This window comes from Prionailurus viverrinus, chromosome C2 (assembly GCF_022837055.1).
Source record: "Prionailurus viverrinus isolate Anna chromosome C2, UM_Priviv_1.0, whole genome shotgun sequence".
NCBI classification, from domain to species: Eukaryota; Metazoa; Chordata; class Mammalia; order Carnivora; family Felidae; genus Prionailurus; species Prionailurus viverrinus.
Window position 1 is genome coordinate 146,662,549 of NC_062569.1, and position 24,973 is coordinate 146,687,521.

At 45.6% G+C, this 24,973-nt stretch overlaps 1 long non-coding RNA gene across 4 annotated transcripts in view; it reads left to right on the top strand.

Moving 5' to 3' along the window:
- The first annotated feature begins 278 nt into the window (after window positions 1-278).
- Window positions 279-24,973, top strand: part of LOC125175676 (uncharacterized) — a 72,866-nt gene continuing 48,171 nt past the window's right edge. For 2 of the 4 annotated variants that reach the window (XR_007155923.1, XR_007155924.1), the window contains exon 1: window positions 279-398. This is a non-coding gene — a long non-coding RNA (uncharacterized LOC125175676). The remainder of the gene's footprint in view (window positions 399-24,973) is intronic. The other 2 variants (XR_007155925.1, XR_007155926.1) reach the window with 1 other exon arrangement.

The following is a 24,973-nucleotide window of genomic DNA, read 5'->3' on the forward strand; positions in this document are numbered from 1 at the left end:
ATTTTATGGTAAATCAGAGAAGTTTGCAGCAGACTTTGAACTTTCTCGTTTAGACGATAACACTTCTCACAGGCACCCTGTCATTTATTCAGAGTCGAAATATGCTCTCAGTCACATGAGAGGCTAGTTTCTTCTTGTATTTCCTTCTATTTTAAGCATTCAACTTTTCTCTTCAGCATTGTTTGTAGGTGGGCAAATCTTAACTGAGTTTCTGTTCCTCAAATTGATGTCTTCATTTGCATTAGGGGGCAGGGTTGCACAAGCTTATTTTATTATCGTCCAGCCTTTCATAAATCTTTGCCGAGAGACAACAGGGGGCTGTTGAGAGAAGTCTTGGTTGGTTGTTCGGAGCCCGGGTTGGAGCTGAGCCCTGATGCTTGGCAGCCGTGTGACCTTGGGTGAGTTTTTCATGTGACCTTGGGTGAGTTTTTCACCTCCCTGCTTCTCAAGGTGCCCATTGACAAAGCGATGGGTGGGGCTCTTAACCTAAGGCTCCCTTTGCTGTATGGCTTAAAGAGGATTGCAAAGGGTCTTAAGCAAAAGTAAACGCCTGCTGTAAATGTCTGCACCTCAGCAACATGGCTGGCGGTAGAATCTATATTTGGTCGTGGTTGGATAATTTCCCCTTCTCTTTTCGCTTGAGAGCTTCCTACTCCAATTATTTGTTTATTACAGCTACCCCCCCCCCTTTTTGCTCTGTTGATGCGGGTGAGATGCAAATGTGCCTTTTGTGACTTTTGCTGTGTCTCCTGGGCCCAAAATTGACAGACAGGAGACAGAGCAGTTGTAGAAGCTGGAGATGGCAGGGTTTGGGGGCAGGAAGTGTGTGTCAACGCAGGAGAAAACCAGGGCAAACAGCTGGAAAGCGGGAGTAAAAAGCTGGAGTTTAGGAGGAGGACGGTGAAATGGGTTACTTTCAGAGATTTCTGGCTTTGAGACTCAAGAGTAAAGAGAACTGACCCGAGTGTGGCAGGCTAGCAGTACATTTAAAAAGAAAAATCAGATCGTGTCACTCCCCTGCTTAAAACTGTTCAATGAGGGGGGCGCCTGGGTGGCTCAGTCTGTTGGGTGTCCAACTTCAACTCAGGTCATGATCTCACCATTCGTGGGTTCAAGCCCTGCATCGTGCTCTGTGCTGACAGCTCAGAGCCTGGAGCCGGCTTCTGATTCCATCTCTCCCTCTCTCTCTGCCCCTCCCCCACTTGCAGTCTGCCTCTCTCTCTCTAAATTAAATAAACATTAAAAAAAAAAAATGAACCCCCCCCCCCAAAAAAAACCCCTGTTCAATGGATTACCATCTTGCTTAAAAACAAAAGAATCTGAAAGTCCTTTCTTTGGCTGATAAAGGCTCTGTGGTCTAAGCTTTGCTCTTTCTTCTCAGTTTCTGCCACTCTACTCCCTGTGGACCATAACACTAGTTTCTTAGCCTCCATTAGCAGAGTCCTGCCTCAGAATCTTTGCACTTGCTGTTTCCTCTGCCGGGAACACCCTCTCCCTTTATCCAAGCAGCCATATCACCTTCTCAGAGGCCTTTTCTTTTTTTTTAATTTTTTTTTCCACGTTTTTTATTTATTTTGGGGACAGAGAGAGACAGAGCATGAACGGGGGAGGGGCAGAGAGAGAGGGAGACACAGAATCGGAAACAGGCTCCAGGCTCTGAGCCATCAGCCCAGAGCCTGACGTGGGGCTCGAACTCACGGACCGCAAGATCGTGACCTGGCTGAAGTCGGACGCTCAACCGACTGCGCCACCCAGGCGCCCCCTCAGAGGCCTTTTCTAACCACCCAAACTGAAGGAGCCAGCCTCACTCCAGGCTTTCTTTGTCCCATAGTGCCCCCAGCGCATGGTTGTGTTTTTTTTAAGTTTAGTTATTTTGAGAGAGAGAGAACAAGCAGGGGAGGATCAGAGAGAGAGAGAGGGAGAGACAGAGAATCCCAAGCAGACTCCCAACCACCAGCGCAGAGCCTGATGCAGGGCTCAAAGTCATGAGCCATGAGATCATGACAGGAGCCGAAATCGAGAGTCAGACACGTAACTGACTGAGCCACTCGGGTGCCCCTCCCCCCCCCCCCCCCCCCCGCCCCTAGCACAGAGTTTAGCGCCTAACATAATTGTAGAAAAAGTGAATGCATGAGGGAATGAGTGAATGAATGGAGAGATGGATGCGTGACCATCCATCTGGGACCTGCTCCTAGTTCTTCAGACTTCCCTTCTGTCATCCTGGTCCTTGGCTCCCTGTTTCCACACATTGCTAAGTTCTACTCTCTTGTGTGTTTTGGCTTACCCACAGTTTCAGTGACACATGTCTCCACTCTGTCCTGATTCCATGGCCCCTGGCTGGTCAGGCAGAGGCCTTGAGGGGATGTAGAGCAGTGTAGGAAGAGACAGAAGCTCAGGACCCAGGGGCAGAATTTCTTCCAGCAGAGAAGATGCTGTAGCAAAAGCCAGCCGCCTGCGGGAGAGCACCCAGTCACCAGCGGGTGCTGCAGGGGCCTAGGTGGCATGATTCTGCACATCAGAGGCTGTGCACTAACTGACAGACTCTTCAACAATCCAACCGCCCCAGGACTGGGTTGAGGCCTCGCCCATAGTGGAACAGGCACCTGGGACCAGTGGAAAGGAGATGGTGCCAGAGCTAAGAGGCCGCAGGGTGGGTGCTGGCCCTCACCTTTTACTACAAAGCTTAAAAAGGTGTAACCCTCGGGGCACCTGGAAGGCTCAGTTGGCTAAGCATCTGACTTTAGCTCAGGTCATGACCTCGCGGTTTGTGCGTTCGAGCCCTGCATCAGGCTCTGCACTGACAGCTCAGAGCCTGGAGCCTGCTTTGGATTCTGTGTCTCCCTCTCTCTCTGCCCCTCCCCTCCCCTCTGTCTCTCTCTCAAAAATATATAAACATGAAGAAACATTTATAAAAAGGTGTCACCCTTATGGATCAGCTGCAATACACTGTTGTCTTCTGACAAGGCCATCGAAACAACCCCGCCATAGTTTCAAGAGAACTCACATTTGTTTCCATCTATTTCTTGAACACCTGGAAATCCGTAATCACCTAACGGGAGCTCTTGAAATCCCGTTTTCCTCTCTCCCATTCACTTTGAAACGTACACCACAGGCGCTGTTCTCAAAAGACCTCACCCAAAAGGCCTCCCCACCCACCCCTGCCTCTCCCCTTCCCACCTCTCATTTTTCTTCTCCTCTCCCTACATTCTCCTAATTCTTTATCCCAAAAGATTGTCTTTGCAGGCAGGAGGAAGGAAAGAGATGGAAGTTTTTTTTTAGTGATTACAGGCATGGGGTAGACTCAAAGCCCTGCTTCCCTTACCTGCCAAGTAGGAGTCTTAGCAAAGCCCACCTCCCAAAGTGTGGAAGCGTCAACCCAGCTAATGCACAGGGAGCGGGGGGTTCTATCAGAGCAGAGAAACCATTGGTTTTCTGTGCATTTTCCTTCTTCTCTGCTGAGGGTGTCTCCAGGTCACCTGGGAGCACAAACAGACTCATGGATATCACTGACCTTGAGGAAAGAAAGATCTGGGTGCTTATTCCCAGAGATAGACTCTGCTCCATTGAAGAGATACAGCTGGGGACTGGGCAGGAAGAGGATGTGAGGGATAGGTGTGGAGGGAGCCGAGTCCTTAGAACAGAGGGGGGCTCCCTGGGATCTACCTGTGGGCTCCCCAAAGTCTAATAATGGTAGACAGCTGTGGACACTCGAGCTCCTTCTATGTGAAGAGGTGGGCGAAGCAGAAAGAAAACCATGCTCTTGAGCAAGGCCAAGCTGAACTGAGGGATTGGTCTCTGAGCTGGGATGACTAGACACAGCCACAGTGACCCTCACGTGTGATGCAAAGGCTGTGATTTACCCTTGGCCTGATGATCAATGCTTGTTGTTTTCTTTTCTGTTGGTAAACTTCAGCTTTATTGTTGTACATGTTTCCAGGAAGGGGCATGCATTGGCCTACAAGACCCTTCTGTCACTTTCCTGAGAGGTCACCCCTGGGCTGACATCACAGGTGTTTCTGACTCAAGGTTGTTGTCCGTGGCCTCGAAGAGGGAGAGGGGAACAGCATGGCTTTCAGCCTGATGGGAGAATCCTTGTCAGCATCTGCAGAAATGGGGTGGGAGCTGCATTAAAGCATCCCACCTGGATACAGGGTGCAGGGAACAGATTCATCTCCCTTCACAGGGCAGGGGAGGATGAGAGGGACTCCTCCTGGATTAGTCCAGAGCCCTGCCAACCAAATAAAGGCAACTCTTATTCTCGTCTCTCCTTTTCCTGCCCTCTTCTCTTACCATCAGGATGGATAATGGCTAACCATCGTTTTTTGCGTCACCCCCCTTTTTTGATACAAGAAACAAAACATTGCAGATAGAAAGGAAGTCCCATAGTGCTACGACCTCCAGGATGGATAAACAATTGCCTACACTTATAGTAATCTGAATATCGAAGATCAGTCTTTCCTTGAGGCAAAATTAAATACGCCTCATGGAGTTGTTCCTATGGAAACGGGATGACCAAAGGAAGATTTGAGGATTGAGGACCAAAAACTAGTTCAAATGCTTAATTATTCTAAGCAACACTATCACAAGATCCAAATAAATATGGAAGAGGGAGGAAAAGCTATAGTTAAATTAAGTGACCCGATACTTCAGGGACTTTTTGGATGTCTACAATGTATCTTTACTTCCCATGGTGTGACCTCCTCCCTAGGAGGCATTGCATTTGGCATATTAATGCTTATTGGTCTAATATTCTTTTTGTATGTCACTTGTAGAAGCCATTGCATATGCCAGAAAAATAAGAAAATTTTGCTAGCCCAGATGTTCCAAATACCCTTCCATTATTTTGGACCTCTGGATTGACCTCTGAACCTGCTCTCACAGCTGTACCCCTGTCATCGCCCCCTTTCAGCAGGAAGCAGTTAAGATCGGCCGTCGTACCAATTCCTAATGACAGTTAGGAGTCATGTGTTCAAAGGGGGAAATATGATAGGAAAAGATGGGATTTAGTAGGCAGAGAGGGAAAGGTTAGGATCTGAAATCCCTGGGCGGGAAAAACAACTAAAAACAAACAAACAAAACCCCCGAGAACACACACATATTTTGGAACAATGTTGGGAGCATCTGACCACAGCAAACCCCCTTGGGCATAAGATTCCTGTTAAGAAACAAATGTCTGTGCTTTGTGCCCAAAATAACTTATAAATGAAAATGGAATCAACTCAGAAAAGAAGAGGAGGGATTGTGAGAAGTGAGATGATTCATTTTCAGAAATACCAAATAAAAGCAGTGCTGTGTAGTTAACAATAGGTTTACAACTTATTGAAAATATATATGAACCACCCCCCCACCCCCCCCTCACACAGTGGAGTCCCAAACCCTTAGACACTTCACTTCCTGGTTCTTTTTCCCCCACTCCATTTCACGGGCTTATTTTCCGTGGCTTTGCAATGAGCATGTGCCAAAGATCTGAAGTCTGTGTGTCGTCTCAAGGAATGTACTTTTTTGCCTTACATGGGCATAGGTGTCCTCCAGGTAAGGCTGTAACCTCTGTAGTGCTCAGCCAATGAGGAACCAGGGGAGGGACTTGCATGCTAGGAGATAAATTGTCTGGTGTAACTGCCCCATCAGACACCGGCTTTTGCAAGAACACTGATTAAAGCCTTGCTTCACTGTGGAAAAAAAAGGAAAACAAAAAACAAAAAAAAGAAGTCCCATTTGTCCTTCTTCAGTCTCTATATCCTCTCCTTCTTTTAAGACAATCTCTGCTATAGATTGATGAGTATTCTCTGGCCCATTAAAATATATACATTACACTCTTTAAGTGTATCTAACTTCATGTATATTTTCCACAAACAAAATATAACATTAGCTTATGTGTTTATAAAATAGATACTACACTAAAAATTCATTTAGAAATTTACTTTTTTCACTCATTTTATATTTTTGAGAGCTGACACCCCCCCATCCCCAATCCAATTAATGTCCGTCTATTGCTGTAGGGAATTCTGTCCTATGGATAGATCACATTTTATTTATCTATTCCTCTACCGATGTTTTGATGGGTCCTGGGTGTTTTTGGATATACAGACACTGCTCCAGTGAACCTCTTGGTCTATCCCTCCTCATGCTTGTGGGCAAGAGGGTCCTGCAATCACACCCCTCCGTCTCATTTTTGCCCCACTGTTGTTCACAAATGAGAGGCTCACTGCTGCTCCCAGAGCATCTATTAGGCTGTGTGAGAACACCTGCTTGCATCATCCCAATGATGAAGATGAGGCCATGGCCTTTGAGTGGGTGAGCTGGCCAGGCTTGAACTGAGACGTGTGACCTCTCAGGAAACCTTCCTCCCTCTCCAGGACTGTCCTGTTTGATGGTGCAGGAGGCAAAGGAAATCAATGCTTTTGGAAAAGTCCTGTTGGTACAAAACTAACCGGTTGAAAATTTGGTGAGATTCAAGCTGTAGCTGGGACGTATCATTTGAGCCAATCGTGTTCAACCTGCTTCCACCCAAATGTGTGCATAGCCTGTTCTTGCTTCAGAGCACTACTAAACATTTACATCTGGTTTTATAGGTGCCAAGGGCCCTTTACGATTAATTAATTATGCCACATAATAATTCCATTGTGCAGATAATGATGCCTGATTTATAATTGAGGAGGAGGAGGTTTGAAGATGCACAGTACTTTGCCTTGGGCCAGATTCTTTTAGCAGAGCCAGGGACATACATTGGAATTCCCAGTTTTTAACTCTGTATTTGATTTTCTGTAAGCCATGCAGATTTCTAGGTCCATTTTAAGCGTCATGAACTTATTGGTGAATACCAACCCATATATAAAAGAGAAACTATGGGAGTTCTGCCCCCAAAGAAGCCTGTTCCTTGTTAGGTCCACAGGCATATCTTTGCAGGGATGTGTCTGTTGATGTCCTCTGCTCTCTTATCTGACAAGGGGTTTCTCTGTCACTGGCAAACAGATCTTCCTTAATATATAGCCTTTACCTGGTGAGTACTTTCCACTCAAAAGTTTCCAGGGTAAGTGATGTGAAGAAAGGAACTTGAATATGTAATTGGGGGGACAGTGAATTTCATCATTTCAGAAAACAGTTTGGGAGGACCTAGAAAAGCTGGAGGTATGCTGCCATCTAGAATCTCTTGCATGGGTGCGACAAAAAACATGCCTTTGGCAGCATTTTTGTTAGAGAAAAAAAAATGGGAATCATTCCAAATGTTCACTAGCCAGAGAATGGATGGAAAAGTATGGGATGTGTTGAAGGGACTACGACGCTAGAGATCAGTGAAGATGAATGAACTAGAGCCAGTGAATCACCATGGGTGAATCTCTGGAACACGAAGTTCAACCAAAAAAAGAAAGTCACGGAACAATGTGTGTCACATAAGCACAGTATGATTGCATTTATGTAATGTTCAGAAAGCAACAAACTAAATTGTATATGTTGGGGGAACATACAAATCCACAAATGTAGTTAAACTATGAAGATAAATGAGGGAAACAGAAGTGCCCAAATCAGACCCATAGTTCCCTCTGATGGGGAGGGAAGAAGAGAGCCTGGGAGGGGTCATTGAGGGTTTGTACTATATTGGTGATGTTCAATTTCTTAGGCTGGGTAATGAGTCCACTAGGTGAATCTACTACTATGTGCACACACACACACACACACATACACACACCTGTATATATACATATATTCTTTATTTTGTATGAAATATTTAGCAGTAGAAAAACATACAGTCAACCCTTGAACAATGCTGGGGTTAGGGGTCCCTATCCCCTGCACAGTTGAAAATCCGGTATAACTTTGACTCCCTGAACATAACTACTAATAGCCTGTGGTGATCAGAAGACTCATCAATAACATAAACAGTTGATTAATACATACTTGGTGTGTTATATGTATTATATATTGTTTTCCTCCAATAAAGCAGGACAGAGAGAAGAAAATGTCATTAAGAAAATCATAAGGAAAACACATTTACCGTTCTTCTTTGTGTTTATTGAAACAAAAAGTCTACGTGTAAGTGGACCCATGCGGTTCAAACCTGCGTTGTTCAAGGGTCAGCTGTACAAATAAAACACTTCTATGTGACTCTGCCTTTCCTAAAGCACCTACATTGCTCTGTCCAACTTAAGTTGGAAGGGTCTTTAAAGACCCTTCACCATCTGGAGGCCAGCTCTGTAGTATTAGCTGACAATAACATCCCCTTCTGCCAGGGACTGCCCTAAGTGGTTTATACTGTATTACTATACCTGATCCTAACCACAGCTTATCCACATATTATGTGTGAACAGACAGGTCCTGCTCAAGTTCATGTGGCTAGTAGATGGCAGAGGCACTACTTGAACCTAAATGCTCTGATATTACTTATTTCCTGCCTCGCTTTCTCTTCCCCTCTGGCTGTGTCTTCATCTCGCAATTTCATGCACGTTCCCACCTTTTATGCACTTGCCTTCCCTTGTCTGGTACTCTGATTACAATGGTCTTTCCCAAGTGTATGCCGTACAACCCCAGGACCATGAGATCTGCAGTTAAAAAAAAAATGTGCCATGGTCAAGTAAACCAAGCAAATTTTGTAGAGTAAAAGCCACGCTCAGAATTGCAATGATTATCAGATATTAGACAATCTAAGATGTCCTGGAGTAAAGAAACCCAATTAATTCTGCTCAGCCCAGCAAATCCCCAACTTATTTGATGGCAAAACCCTTCCTCCCCACCCCCCAGTAATAATATTTACTGTTTCAATGAACCAGTGCTCCAAGGAACCCACTTTGGGAGTTATCGATGATTTATCTATTCTTCCCCCCTTTTTTCCCATCTTCATTTATTCCTTTCTCTGGAACTCCATAGTCCTTTAGTTTATATGGAACCACTTAGCTCTGATTTAAATACTGATATACGTAAGTCCAATCCGGTTTAAGGATTTCTCTTGTGGGCTAGCCTTGTATTCCTCAGTGGAGTGTTAAAATTCCTTGCAGGCAGGGATGAAATCTTGGGTTCTTTCTCTGCCTGTCTTGGCCACCAGCTGTGACTACAGTGCTGGGCACTTGGTACATTCTCAAAACATGGTGACAGGAGGCAGTGATCTGAGCATCTAGGCAAGAATACCAAAGGCTTTACTACAGGAAGTGGGCACTCGAAGGCCTGTGTTCAGGGGTCTCTGGATACATCCAGTCTTGTTGGAGATGGCATAAAGAACACAGCAGAAGCCTGTTTATCCAACTGGGACCTGGGGGCAGATTGCAGTGATGTCCCTTGATGATGGACCTACCACATCACAGGTGGTTCAATTCTGCACTGTGTGGGACTTGCCTGAATATTGCAGGATACTTAGTATCCCTGGTTCCTGCCCCTAAATGTCAGTACCCACCCTCAGTCGTTGTGCCAGTCCAAAAGGCTCTCATGCATTTTCAAGTATCCCCCTGGAGTGTGGTAATGTTCTCAGTTGCTACTCAGATATCACCCTCCTAAGGTTATCCTGGGTCCTAGGCCGAGGGGCTGCTATGAGCCTGCAGCTATAAGCCAGTCAGTGCCAGGGTTAAGAAGATGGAGTGTATAGAGGGCCTCCTGACGAGTACAAAATTTTTACTGTTTTGTTATTGACAAACATGGAATTTATTTTCGGGGCACCTGGGTGGCTCAGTTGATTGGGCGGCTGACTTCGACTTAGGTCATGATCTCACAGCTCTAGAGTAGGAGCCCCACGTCGGGCTCCGTGCTAACAGCTCAGAACCTGGATTCTGTGTCTCCCTCTCTCTCTGAAAAATAAATAAACATTAAAAAAAATTTTTTTAAATGGAACTTATTTTCCAAGGCTTCTGTGTAATAGTTTATACAGTGGCTCCTCCCTTCTCCCAGACATCTTTTTTCCCTCCTTCACCTCAATTTTATTCTGTTTTCTCTTTTCCCTTACCACCACCCTAGGACCTGGTGACTTTCATGATGGTTGTAAGATCCGCCTAGATGACCATTTTCTGTTCTACCCCTTCCTTCCCCTGACCACCCTACACATACCTTCCAAAGCCTCCTTTAAATCTCAGACCTGCTCATGTAGGTCACTGACCGGTCAATGAGCCTCCTGGGGTCCTCACTGAAGGCCAAAGTTGGCAGATCCTGAAGACTGTCGACCAACCCTACTGAGATATTCCTCCAGCATCATGTCCCAGTTCTAGAGTCTGGGATTCTCCTGGTTTCGGGGTATTTTCTGTCTGGCACACTCTTCACACTTGTTTCTGCCACGTCTTCATCATCGAAGACCAATTCATTCCCTTCCCTTTTATGAATCTACATCCCTTCGGGATCTGTTCAGATGCTATTCTCCCCGCAAATGGGTATGGCACGCTGGTAAATATGACAGTTTCCCAACAATTTCTTGAAATATCCAGTTATTGAAAATCGGTCTCAAACAAAAAAGTACTTTGTCTCTCATCAAATGTTGCTTTCTCGAGCAATAAACTATTGGCTTCTCTAATAAGGAGCTATTGTCAGTTATGGCAAATTAAGCCGTTCTAAAAATTGCTGATCATCATCAAGTGGGATTTCTATCCCAAGAGCATTTTACAAAAATTACAGAGAACTCTGATTCAGTACTTTTATACAGCTCAGCTGAAAAATTTTGGTTAATGGATAAACCCAGTCTGAACAGCAGAGGGCTCTTATGTACATCACAAAAATTTTAACTGCTTTGAAAGAGTGTAATAAGCCCAGGTGTGCAAACCATGTTGTCAGCTGTGTGCCTCCGCAGGTATATGTTTCAACAGGTGTAATTACTGTGCTCGTGGCCACCATCCCCCAGGACTTTCTGTCCCCTAGTGTTGTTGAAAGGAGCAAAATGGGACAGAGACCGTCTGTGCGGAAATATTGTAGCAACTCTAAAGCGAGATACACATGCAAAATAATCTTATTAATCAGTCAAACAGGAGTAATAGCTACCTCACCAGATTGCTGGGAGGTTGAGGAGTTAGGACACACAGAAGGTGTCCGGTGAGCTGTAAGATGCTACATTCCTTGCATGGGGCGCTTGGCACTTTCTCCACGCCTGGCCTCTCTCTAAAATTTCAGCAGGTCTGCAACTCCAACGTCCTTCTTGGAATTCATCCCCAACGTGGAACAGCCATTTCATAATTAATGGGGCTGAAGCAGAATTAATTAATCTGCTCCCTACCCCCCTTCCAGCAAAACAAAAGAAAACAAAAGTCAGTCACTCCAGCCCTGGTCTTCCTTACTTTCATCAGTGGCACCAGTATTCACCCAGCTGCTCAGACCAGAAATCAAGCCCTTGATTCTGCTTTTTCCTAGTCCTCTGATCCAGAGAAGGTCCTGCCTACTCTCCTTCTGCGACTCCAGCCTTCTCCCTCCGCCCTCTCTGCTTCGAGTCTAGTAGGAGCCACCAGGCTCGTTGGCCTGGGCTTCTTTCTTCCAGGAGCCTCCTTCATGGTCCCCCTGCTCCCTGTCTTGTCCTTTTCAATGGATTCCTCAAACACAGCCAGTGTTCTTTAAGACAAATCACATCGTGCCTCTCCCTTACTTAATCCCCTACTTTCCCTGGAGACTTCTCCACTAAACTTAACACAAAAGCCAAGACCCTTCCCTGGCTTTTTAAGCCCCACCTGGTCGCACCCTTCCTGTGGCTGCAGACTCCTCCTTCCCACACCCCATGCCTCTGCCTTCCTTCTGTGCTGTGGATACTGCACACGTGGGCTTCTTATCTTCTCAGGGCTGGCTCCTTAGATGCATCAGCTTAAATGCCGTCTTCTCCAGGAAGTCCTCCCTGATCCTCCAATCAAAAGTAGTGAGCCAATCACTCTTTTTCGCCCACTCTACCTCAACTCTGTGAAATACTCACCACTAGCTTGATATTACCTACAAAACAGTACATCCTTAATAAAGCATTTCTATACAAATCCCACCTACTGACATCATTCTATTAACCATAACAGAGCAAAAGCATATGTTGTTTTGTAATGGAGGTATCATCCACAGCCCCTTAGTATTTCCACCCTACTCAGAGATACAGTGACTTCAGAATCTGGGGGGAAATCCATGCAAAATATGACTACAAACGACTTACTTAGGGAACTGACAGTGATGTCACCAATGTTGAATAGACTTCCTTCTTTAGCAATAGCCCTGGGAACGTTCATGTATTCATCCCTTTAGTTATTTAGCAGCAAACATTTATTGAGCATCTAAGCTATGCCAAATGTTGAGGAAGTCATGATAGGTAAAGTTAGGGCCAGTCTCCCTGCGTCGGCTCCTCTCTCCTCCCAACCCTGCCTCCTCTTTCTTTTGTTAAAACTCAGGACGTGAAAACATAAATCCTCTAAACCTGTTCCGAAACGCATGATTTGGTTTTCTGGGGAGGCTGCTGCAATTACTAGGCAACTGAAATGAACATGGAAATGATCCCCAGTGACAACTTTAACCAATACGTGGTCATTGGGAAGTGCTATAACCAGCATGTAAGGAGTGAATCCAAGATAGTCTGAGAAAAATTAACCACAGCCATATATACCACTGACAGTGTCTTGGAAAATTTACAGGCAGATGAGCCTCAAGCCTGCAACCCCCTCACCTTCAGACATCCTATTCCTGACTCAAGCGTTTCTACTTTCTGGCTGCTGGGGACAAGCCTCCCCAACTACAGCACCCCTTTCCCCCAAACCTCTTCTCCAATGCCACCCCTCTCTTCCCAGCTTTGATGAAAACTCCCAAGTATTTTGAGTAATGTTTGACTCATATGTGTGAATGACCGATAGCCTCCACTTACCAGGTTATGTTTTCCTCTGAGAGAGAACTTTAATGAAACTCTAAACAGAACTCTTAAAAAAATTTTTTTTAATGTTTATTTATTTTTGGGAGAGACAGAGGCAGAGCATGAGGTGGGGAGGGGCAGAGAGAGAGGGAGACACAGAATCCGAAGCAGGCTCCAGGCTCCGAGCTGTCAGCACAGAGCCCGACGTGGGGCTCAAACTCTCGGACCGCGAGATCACGACCTGAGCTGAAGTCAGACAGCCAACCGACTGAGTCACCCAAGCGCCCCTAAATAGAACTCTTGTTCCTATTTGGGAAACTTTGTTTAATCAATACTTTTGAACAGGGTGTCAGCAGCCTCTCGATTTCTCTCTTGGCTGTGTTACTTTGGACAAGTGACATAACCTCTCTGTTCTTCAGTTTCCTCACATTTATTTTTTTTTCTTTTTTCTTTTTTTTTAATTTTTTTTTTCAACGTTTATTTATTTTTGGGACAGAGAGAGACAGAGCATGAATGGGGGAGGGGCAGAGAGAGAGGGAGACCCAGAATCGGAAACAGGCTCCAGGCTCTGAGCCATCAGCCCAGAGCTCGATGCGGGGCTCGAACTCCCGGACCGCGAGATCATGACCTGGCTGAAGTCGGACGCTTAACCGACTGCGCCACCCAGGCGCCCCCAGTTTCCTCACATTTAAATGGCAATCATAAAGGTAACTGCCCCTTGAATTATTCTGAGGATGAAATTAATAAATGCATATAAAGCATTTTCAGTAGAGCCAAGTATAAAGAAATACTACATATGTATTAGATATTACTGCCACCACCACCACCACCACCACCACCATCATCATCATCATCAATATCAGCCACAGCATTGTTGTTTTTCCTCCATTGTCGGAAGATCTCAGGGCAGCAACCTGAAGCTTCTCTCATTTTCCCTCAGCAAATTCAATCTCAGATGAGGTTGCTGCTTTTAATGTCACCAGGGGGCAGACTATGGAAGGAAAATGTGGCCAAAGTTAATAAATGTAAGAATTGTATTTAATTCTTGAATTTGGGAGCTGCCTGTGTGTAAATTCCTCCAGACTGCTCCTTAAACCATGCGTTAAGTATCTCCTAAGTAGTTCTATTTTTTCCTATTTCTTTGTCACAGTGAGTTTCTCTTGTTCAGGGAAGTACATATGTCTTTGAATATTTGAACCCAATGTTTTCCTCTTTACTCTAAAATCCAAAACGTTTTGTGAAATGTGGGAAAATAGAGCTTGGTATATCAGTTGCGGGTTTTTTTTTTTTTACTGCTAAAATGCTATTTTGATTTTAGGCTTCAGTCCCAGGCGAAGGGCGTCTAGAATAAGGTTTACATTTCTAGGGCTGCACATGTGTTGCCCATGGACCGTCCTTCCGTTATCTTTCGCCTGTGGAAGGTGCCGCTGATGAATTGTCCTTCCTGCAGTCAATGGCACTTGAGACAAAACCAATGTGGCATCCCTGAGATGTTCTATTTCACACTTCTTCCATCACTCCCCATTCTAAGTACAGGGTTGGGGCTTTCTATTTTAAGAAACATATTTATGCAGTGATGCTTAATCGGGCAGTTCCACTGGAGTGTTTTGGAAATCTGTGAAGCACGTTTTCTTGGTGTTGTTTATTTTTTTCTGTTATCAACCTCTCCAGGTTTATGTGTGTGTGTGTGTGTGTGTGTGTGTGTGTGTGTGTGTGTGTGTATGTGTGTGTGTTAAAATATACACAACATACAATGTACTACTTTCACCATTTTTAAGTGGATATTTCAGTGGCATTCTCATTGTTGAACTTTTCTCAGAACTCTTTCATCATTTCACACTGAACCTCTATGTCCATTAAACGCTAACTCCCCAGTCTACATTCACAGCCCTTGGTAATCACGTTCTGCTGTACGTTTCAACGAATTTGACTACTTTGGCTAGCTCATATAAATGGAATCATGCAGTCGTCGCCATTTTGTGAATGGCTTATTTCCCTTAGCATGATCTCTTTAAAGCTCATCCATGCTGCGGCATGTAGCAGAATTTCCTTCTTTGTTAAGCCTGAATAATACTCCGTCGTATGGATGTGCCATATTTTGTTTTTCCCTTCATCTGTTGGTGGACACTTGGATGGTTTCTGCTTTTTCATTATTATTAATGATGCTGCTATAAACAAGGTTGTACAGGGATCTGTTTGAGACTCTCCTTGCAATTCTTTTGGGTATATACTCAGAATTAGAGTTGCCGGAAATACGGGAATTCTGTGTTTACTTTTTTTAAGGAATCACCTCACTGCTTTCCGTAACGGCTGCACTGTTCTACATTCCCACCTGTAGTGCCCAAGCGTTCCAGTTTCTCTAAATCTTTGTGGGACAGTTTTCGTACTCACAATAAATGGGGACGCTCCAAGTGTCCCAAGAAGGGCGGGGCCTGGATTGGTAGCCATCCTACAGTGTGTGGAGTTTACTTCCACAAGGACGAATTGTCCCCCAGCCTGCATTAACTTTTTGAATGTCTTGTTAGGATTTCATGGAAGTGAAAAATTTGCCGATGGTGATGTAATAATCCTAGAGTTGAATTCTGCTCTATATTTTATTGTTTTCATGCATCTTCTAAAAATGTTTATTTATTTTGAGAGAGCTGGAGAGGGAGAGAGAGAGAGAGGCAGACAGAGAATCCCAAGCAGGCTTCATGCTGTCAATGCGGATCCCGAAGCAGACTTGAACTCAAGAACAATGTGATCATGAACTGAGCCAAAAACCAAGAGTCAGATGCGTAACCAACTGAGTCACCCGGGTGCCCCTGTTTTTATACACTGAACCCAGTTGGGTAATAACCATATGCATTGACATAACGTTGTATTCTGTTTTGTGAGAACGTTGCTAATGGCAACAGTCCTCATGGGATTTGAGTCGCTGGTGCAGCCCACCTGTTTCAGCCTGCAGTGGTAATGGTCCTGTTCTCAGAGTTTTACAGGGAAGGCAAGTGCTTGCATACCTACCGATGTCTTCTATTGTACTTGAGCATGAGTATTTACATAGATGCGGGGTGGCCCTGCTTTCGATGGATTTCATTTCAGAACAGTAAAATAGATGATTCAAGTATTTGCTATAAAGAGAGTCCACTGCTGTAGACAAAGGATTGCTTTTCTTGCCTCTGTTGAAGAGGGACGCAGGGGGCTGCCATAGACTGAATGTTTGTATTCTCCCAAAATTCATACGCTGAGATCTGACTCCCACGTGGTGACATGAGGATGTGGGGCCTTTGGGAGGTGATGAGGTCACAAGCATGGAGCCCGGATGAGTGGGGTTCGTGCCCTTATAAAAGAGAGCTCTCTCCCTCTTTCAGCCATGTGAGGCTATAACAAAAAGACAGCTGTCTAGTAAGCAGACACCAAATTGGCTTGCGTTTTCATCTTGGACTTCCAGCCTCCAGAACTGTGAGAAAGAAATTTCTGCTGTTTACAAGCCACCCTGTTTATGGTATTTTGTTACAGCAGTCTGAATGGGCCGAGACAGAAGCATGCCGTGGTCTGTGTGTAAAAAGTTGAGCTGAGGTACAGTGTGTAGGTGCGAGTGTATGTGTTTAGCGTTTAGTTTTTTATCTAACAGTGGCAACTGACTCAGTCTGACCCACTTCCACTCTTTGCAAGTGCACACATTGCCCCAAGCACAGATTTTTGAGAACAATGTCACCTGGAAGAGGCATTGCTCTGGTTCAGGTGCTAGGTAGGTGACGCACGTGCACCCATCAGTGGGCCCTCATGTTTACCATTATCAGGCTAACCGAGATTTTAGGTCTTCAAATCACTTTTTTAAAAAGTTTATTTATCTTGATAGAGAGAGAGAGAGAGAGAGCACAGGGGAGGGGCAGAGACAGAGGGAGAGAGAGAATCCAAGCAGGCTCCATGCTGTCAACGCGGAGCCTGATGCAGGGCTCAAACTCACGAACTGTGAAAGCGCGACCTGAGCTGAAATCAAGAGTCTGATGCTTAACCGACTGAGCTACCCAGACACCCCTCTTCAAATCATTTTTAATCTTACGGCATCTAAAAATAGATTTAGAAATCACATGTCATGAGTACATCTATCTCATCTGGCAATATTGATTAATTCAACAAATATCAATTGGCCTGTATTTTGTGTTGCGCCTTGTTTGAGGTATGAGGGATGTGGTGGAGAACAAAATGAGTCCCTTAAAAAAGGTATTTAAACTCCATTTTTTTTTTCTGAGAGAGGGAGAGAGAGAATCTTAAGCAGGCTCTAGCCCATTACAAGGCTGCTGCGAGGCCAGATCTCACGACCTTGAGATCATGACCTGAGCCAAAATCAAAAGTCAGATGCTTGGGGCACCTTGGTGGCTCAGTCGGTTGAGCATCCGACTTCAGCTCAGGTCATGATCTCACAGTCTGTGAGTTCAAGCCCCATGTTGGGCTCTGTGCTGACAGCTCAGAGCCTGGAGCCTGCTTCAGATTCTGTGTCTCCCTCTCCCTCTGCCCCTCCCCTGCTCAGGCTCTGTCTCTGTCTCTCTCTCTCTCAAAAATAAACATTAAAAAAATAAATTAAAAAAAAAAAAGAGTCAGATGCTTCACCCACTGAGCCACCCAAGTACCCCTTAAAGTGCATTCATTTTCAATATAGCAATCTCCTAGTTACTTACCGTAAGGAAGTTACTGGGTAAATGGGCAAAGATGGATGAACAAGTGTGCCTGGTTTATCAGATGAAAGTAAAAACCAGAAACAAGTCTAGCTGTTCAACAACAGAGGACCAATGGAGTAAGTTTTATACGTGTACATAATGGAGAACTAGTTAGCCATTCAAATTAAATTTGTATTGGGGCACCCGGGTGGCTCAGTAGGTTAAGCATCTGACTTCAGCTCAGGTCATGATCTCACAGCTCGTGAGTTCAAGCCCCGCATCGGGCTCTGTGCTGACAGCTCGGAGCCTGGAGCCTGCTTTGGATTCTGTGTCTCCTTCTCTCTCTGACCCTCCCCAACTTGTGCTCTGTCTCTCTATGTGTCTCAAAAAATAAATGAGTGTAAAAAAATTTTTTTTAATTAAATTTGTATTTATTAAAATGGAAGAACAAAACTGACATATATTTAGTAAAAAAGCTGATCATAGACTGTAAGTGTATTATGTAATTCAAAACTTTATTTATATGCATATATTTTTGTTAGGAAAAAGTTTGGGAAGGATATGTATCAGCGGTGAAGGAAGGGGAAATTTTAATTTCATCAAGTTTTTTCCTTTCTGTTTTCAAAAAAAATTTTTTACAGCAATTGTGCATTAAGTATGTAATTCCGAAATAAATGTGCTTTCCACAAACATCTAGAATAGACCAAACGAGTCTATATACTTGCTGTATGAGTTTGCGACAGCTGCCATAAAAATGTAGCACGGACTGGACAGCTCAAGCAATAGACATTTATTTTCTCACAGTCCTAGAGGCTAGAAGTCCAAGGTCAAGGTATCAAGGTAATTACAGGGGCGCCTAAGCGGCTCGGTCGGTTAAACATACAGCTTCGGCTCAGGTTATGATCTTAAGGTTTGTGGGTTTGAGCCCCACGTCAGGATCTGTGCTGACGTGTGGCGCCTGCTTCGGATTCTCTCTCTCTCTCTCTCTCTCTCTCTCTCTCTCTCTCTGTCTCTCTCCCTCTCTCTGCTCTTCCCCAATGCATGTGTGCGTGCTTTCTTTCTCTCTCTCTCTCTCCCAAAATAAATAAACTTAAAAAACCTATAATTACAGCATGAAGATAAGATGATGCCAAGAATCATCTTATAGCGTGCCAGAAGTTATTTTATAAATTTAGACCCAGATTCCCCAAAGGTCACTGGTGATAGGCAGAAGACCCGAACGCAGGCCTGCGTAGTAATTTCCCCTCCCCAGTGGTTCACGACCTGAAGCGTTTTTCGAACTGAATCATGCTTTCTTCATTTGAGGCCAGCGAACCCACATTTACTGGATGCCCACAGGGCGTGGCGCATTTTACTAGGTGTGGAGGTGAATTAAAAATAAATAGAGGCTCAACTCATGCCTTGAAGGAGCTTTTCATTTCTGGGGGACACTGAACATTCCCTATGAATGAAAACACACCAATGGTGAGGAAGCATTTCATGTGGGGTTTCGAGGCCAGCAGCCTAACTTACTTTGTGCAGAGTGACATATTTTGTAATTAAGTGACCGCAAAATAACAGGATAAGCCAAGACTTGCCCCTAAGCCTCTTGACTGCCTGCCCAGTACTTTTCCCATCAGATCAGCCACCACTGACCCGAACGAGTGCCACCACCTGGAGTACAAGACTGTACCCTCAGTGCTGAGAGGAGTTTTAGGCCAAGAAGACAAAGTCAGGTCTTGGTATCAGGAAGAGCATCCCTAATGTGTCTTGGGGAGGAGAGAGGCACTGACTCAAAGGAAACGAACACGGAGAGTGGTTTTATGGCTGGGTTATCCTCATGGTCTGAGTTCTCTATGTCCAGTGGGAGGGAGGTTGGCAAGGCCTGGGGAGGAGACATTCTCCCATTGGAGAGGCTAGGACCACGTGGCATCACCCCAGGATTGCGGCCGGGGAGGCTGTGGGTGAGCTTGGCTGAAGTTGGGGGTGTCAGAACCCCCCCTCACATTCCATAGCTCGTTTTGTTGCAAATCATTTCTTGGTACGGTTAGAAGTGGGTTAAAGTTTTCCCTGGGGAACACTGAAAAGTCCATAGATGTTATTCCTTAAAACCCAGGACGGTTGAGTGGATTAGTTCTTTTTTTTTTTTTTTTAATTTTTTTTTTTCAACGTTTATTTTTTATTTTGGGGACAGAGAGAGACAGAGCATGAACGGGGGAGATGGCAGAGAGAGAGGGAGACACAGAATCGGAAACAGGCTCCAGGCTCCGAGCCATCAGCCCAGAGCCCGACGCGGGGCTCGAACTCACGGACCGCCAGATCGTGACCTGGCTGAAGTCGGACGCTCAACCGACTGCGCCACCCAGGCGCCCCTTGAGTGGATTAGTTCTTAAAGGCGTGTGACTATGTGTGTAGGTCTGAGTGAGTGTGTGTGAGAGAGCACGCGAGTGTGTATTTGGGGGATGAGTGTGCATGTGAGTATGTGAACACGTGAGACAGTGTGGGTTAGTGTATGTGAACCCGTGTGAGTGCACCGAGTGTGTGTTTGGGGGGAGTGTGCGTATCTGGGCAGTGAGTGTGCTTGTGTGTACGTGACTGTGTGACGATGCGTGTCAGTGTGCATCCACGAGTGTGCGTGGGGGAGAGCGCGGGTGAGTGGGGATACGTGTGGGAGTGTGGCCACACGAGGATGCGAGGCTGTGTGAGAGAGAGTGTGTTTGTATGCGAGAGCAAGTGTACGTGTTCCACATTAGCCCCAGAGGTCACTGTATTTGTTTCCTGTTGCAGGTGTAGCAAAATTGCACATGTCTAGTGGCTTGAAACAATGCAAATTATCACATTTTTGGAGGTCAGAGGTTCAAAATGGGTCTCGTTGGGTTAAAATCATGGGGTCAACAGGGCTGTATTCCTTCTGGAGGCTCCAGGGGAGATTCTGTTCCTTGCCTTTTCCAGTTTCTCGAGGCTGCCCGTGGAGTCCTCACGTGAAAGACTCTGACCTACTCTTCTGCTACCCCTTCTGCTTAAAAAAAAATTTTTTTAAGGTTTATTTCTTTTTGGGGGAGAGAGAGAGAGAGAGAGAGAGAGAGAAGGAGAGCGTGCAGGCAGGGGAGGGGCAAAGAGAGAGGGAGACACAGAATCGGAAGCAGGCTCCAGGCTCTGAGCTGTCAGCACAGAGCCCAACACGGGGCCGGGCCGGAACTCACAAACCACAAGATCATGACCTGATTTGAGGTCGGCCGCTTAACCGACTGAGCCACCGAGGCCCCCGCTCCCCTTCCACTGTTAAGAATCCCTGTGGTTACATTGTATTATTCACCTGATAATCCAGTATCATTTATCTTAAGGTCAGCTGATTGGCAATCTTAATTCTAAATACAACCTCAATTCCTCTTTTCCCTGTAACCTAACATGTTCACGGGCTCCAGGGATTAGAAGGGGAACATTTTTCTGCCTATCATAGTCACTAGAAGAGCTTTCATAAAGCGGAAAACGCCTCTTTCCCCTTGCTCCAAGTGTCCGCATACCCTGGAGGGTCAGCAGGTGGCCAGCTGGAGAAGCAGGTATACATTGTGAAAGGGCAGCAGGTGATTCGGATTCAGCCCCACCCCCATGGAGAGCCACTGGGCGAGGCATTATCCTGAAGCAATATTGATCTTTCCATAACTAACAATGATGGAAAGGACTTTTGTGATGACCTGTCCATTTTTATCATGAGGAAATGGAGAGCCAGCTGGCTGGTGGAATGACTTCTCCAAAGTCATTGGATACGATGCTTCCATGGTTTTGCTGCATTTGCTGCCTGGGGCACATAATGAGCCGAGGAGGTGAAAGCCTACATAAATGTGCCTGGCATTCAATCCGAGTGCCATGGTATGAAGAAGAGGCAGATAAATTGGCAGAGGTTCAGAAGAGATCAGCTAAAATGATGAAAAGGGGGAAGATTGCAGCAGCTAAGCGAGGAATGCTTCACTAAGTAGTCAGTCGGCTGGAAGAAAGCAGGCTCCAGGACTTCTGTGAATATTTTCAAGCTCTGACAAAGAGGGAACATAATTACCTTAGCATTTGGGCAAGTCTGAAAAGATGCCCCGTGTGTGGATACAAAGAAAGAAAACTACTTCGTGCCAACATTAAGGGCGTCAATTCATTTTGCCATAACCTGTGGTCGACCTCAGCTTGTAGAACATTCTTTATTTCACTTTGGAGGATTGCTAGGGTGACCAGGAGTGCCCCTGGTTTTCCTGAGACTAAGATTTTCCTGGGATGCTGGGCTGTCAGTGCAAAAACCAGAACAGTCCCAGGTGCTTCCAACAGGACAAGCGGGCTCCCTACTGACCATACTGATGGTCTTACTGCATGGGAGAGGCATAATCTAGGCTCACCTGTCTGCCTTCCTGACACTGGGGTTCCAGAAGGTTACCAGAAATCCTGTTTGCATGAGGACCCCAAGGCTCCTTGGAGAGATGGGAAGGAGATCCCTGGGACTCATGGTCGAGCCTCAGAATACCTAATTGAGTGAATCAGAGAGGCTAAGCCTGACCACCTTGGCTGCAGTCAAGGGGCAGTTGGGTGTTTCAGGAAGGTAGGGAACATGGCCTGAGTGAGGTTGCCTAGCTGGTCCTGGGGTTCCTGTTCAGGTGCAGCGAGAGATGTGTTTGAGGTAGTACTAGCTGATGTCCCTCAAATAAACTGTGGACTAGTCAGAAAGACTAAGGCTACCTTTTGGGGGCCTGGAAATGTAGAACCTCCGAGGGAGGACATTGCCAATGTCGAGGGCCCTGTGGTAGCTGTAATGGGAAGTGTTTGGCTGCCAGCGTTGGTGGTAGGAGGGTGGCTAATCACCTTTCAGTGGCAAAAACTGTAGGCCGTTAGATAATGGGGGAAAAAAGAATGAAAACAAGAACAAAAACATCAGATGCAAAAAAAAACACGAGGCTCCTCCCGAAAGGGGAGACATTTGGCGGAAACTTAGACGCATGGTAGCAAGACTTTGTGAGGCTTTGTTCAAACCGAGTACAATCTCTATTTTTACCCAAGTTGTCAGAGTCTAAAAGTCCTGTTCTTCCAGGTGCCCTGGTGCCCTGGAGTTGGATGAGTCCCTAGAAGGATTAGGTACAGGTGGGTTTCAGAGGCAAGGGTCAGGATCGAGACAGGTTGCTGTGAAATGTGAAGACAGAAAGAAGGGAGAATGATTAATTCCAGGCCATCAGGTCATGGGAGTCGGGGCTGAGACGTGGGACAGGTTATAGAATGAGTTTTTAATTACCAGTCTCACTCATGCCGAATCAGTCAGTATTCTTAGCTGCATGCAAGATCAAATGACTGGTTGATTTAAGCAGGAAAGGAATGTGCTGCAAGTATGGCAGGTGTCTATCTCATGGAAACTTCTGAAGGGCTGAGGAACCAGGCTTGGAGCCAGAGAGCAAGGGGGAAATGCCTAAAACGACACCACACAGGGAGGAATGTGATGCCACAGCCCGCCCGGATGCGTGGCCTCCATTGCTGACCCAAGACCTCAGGGCCTTCAGTCACCACTCTACTGGCATTTCCACTGCTGCTGCTGTCCCCACCTCAATCTTCCTTCCCCCGGGCGACACACGCATAGAGAACTTGCTGCCGTTCTGGCTTCATGGCAGCACTTATTCCTCATTTGAAGTCCAGGTGGATGTGTCTGATCAAAGATATCTAGGTCCGAGGAGGCTGGGGAGGAAGATGTCTGCCATTTCCGGGCCTCTATCAGGGGTGGTTGTCTTTGTATCCCTGGGGACTCGGAGTGTGGGTGAAATGAGAGGCTGGACAGACAGGAAGATGGACACTTGTCCTTTAGTGCACACCGTTGGCGGCCTAATATCAACAAATACTCTTATTCCTGTACTTACCCTTTGCATTTAACATAACAGCCATCGAGGCACCTTGGGTGGCTCAGTCGGTTGAGCGTCTGACTTCGGCTCAGGTCATGATCTTGCGCTCTGTGAATTTGAGTCCCGCCTTGGGCTCTGTGCTGACAGTTCAGAGCCTGGAGCCTGCTTCAGATTCTGTGTCTCCCTCTCTCTCTGCCCTTCCTCAACTCGTGCTCTGTCTCTGTCTCTGTCTCTCTCTCTCTCTCTCTCTGTCAAAAATAAATAAACATTAAATAAAATTTTTTTTAACATGACAACCATCATTCATACCATTGAATGAAAATATGTTTTTCCCTCCTTGAAGGCTTGGCATTTCAGGATCTCTGGGTCTTGACCATTTCTCATCTATTTCGTAATGATCTTGATATTTTGTAACCTTTGGGAAAATTTGCAGGGGTAACTGATGAGGGACCATAAGGCAAACTGAGGGCCAAGCACAAGCTAGCACAACCCCCCTCACCCCCAGGTGGGATATGTGTGATATTCCTCAGGCACTTCTGGCCGCCCAAGAACAAAGGAAAGGACAGAAAACAAACAGTTAAACTGATGGTCTCCATCAGTTTACAAATGTCTTATCAATAGCCTAATCTCAAGGAACTCACTACTATCTTTTAAAGATATTATTTTATTAAAATTTTTTAAAAATTTGTTTTAGGGAGAGAGACAGAGACAGAGTACTACTTGGGGAGGAACACACAGAGAGAGAGACACAGAATCTGAAGAAGGTTCCAGGCTCTGAGCTGTCAGCGCAGAGCCCGATGTGGGGCTCTAACTCGTGAATCGCGAGATCATGGCCTGAGCCAAAGTCAGACGCTTGATGGACTGAGCCACCCAGGGCCCCAGGAACTCCCTACGATCTTAATGTAATGTTTTGCTAGAGGGAAAAACAACCTTAGCTTGACAATAGCTAGGCCTCCAGTAATCTGTAAATCCTCTTTAGTAAATGGAAATCCCTTTAAGAAACTTTCTCTTGACTTTACCTCCCCCAACTCCACAATAGATAAGCAGTCGCTGGGCACAAGCCCCGTGCAGCTCTTTCTGCCCATGGGTCCTGTCCCCGTGCTTTTATAAAATCACCTTTTTTGCACCAAAGACATCTTCAAGAATTCTTTCCTGGCTGTCATCACTGAACCCCCACCAAGACCCCAAAGCCGCATCAGTAACCACCACCACCCTATTTGAAATAGTGGGACAAAAGGAGAAGAAAATTAGTTAAAATACCAACATATATCTTTTAGTGGGAAGCAAATAGTGCTGCTCATTTCTGTATGTGGTCAAGTTGGTAGATCTGTCTTCCCTCCTCTAGCACCAGATTTCTTTTGAAGTCAGCTAGCACCTCACCTGGTCAGGGTTCTGCACCTGAGGACATGATACACACCTTCATTCTCAAGACTTCTGAGATCTTGGTGGTCATGCCTGAAGAGGGTTTCTTTAGCCCTTGATTGATTTTTACCATTAGACACAGCGGTTTCAGGAGATAGCCCAGGGATCCACGGGTTCATCTACCTTCAGGTTGCTTTCAGTTTGTAGCAGAAGCTCTATTTTCCCTTGAGAGTCAGGAGAAATCAATCCCAACCAACATCACTTTTTTTTTTTTGGTTTGTGTGTGTGTGTGTGTTTGCAAATTTATTTCTGAGTGAAAATGTATAGTGTAAGATCAGTGAAATACACATGCAGCAGCCCATCGTCTT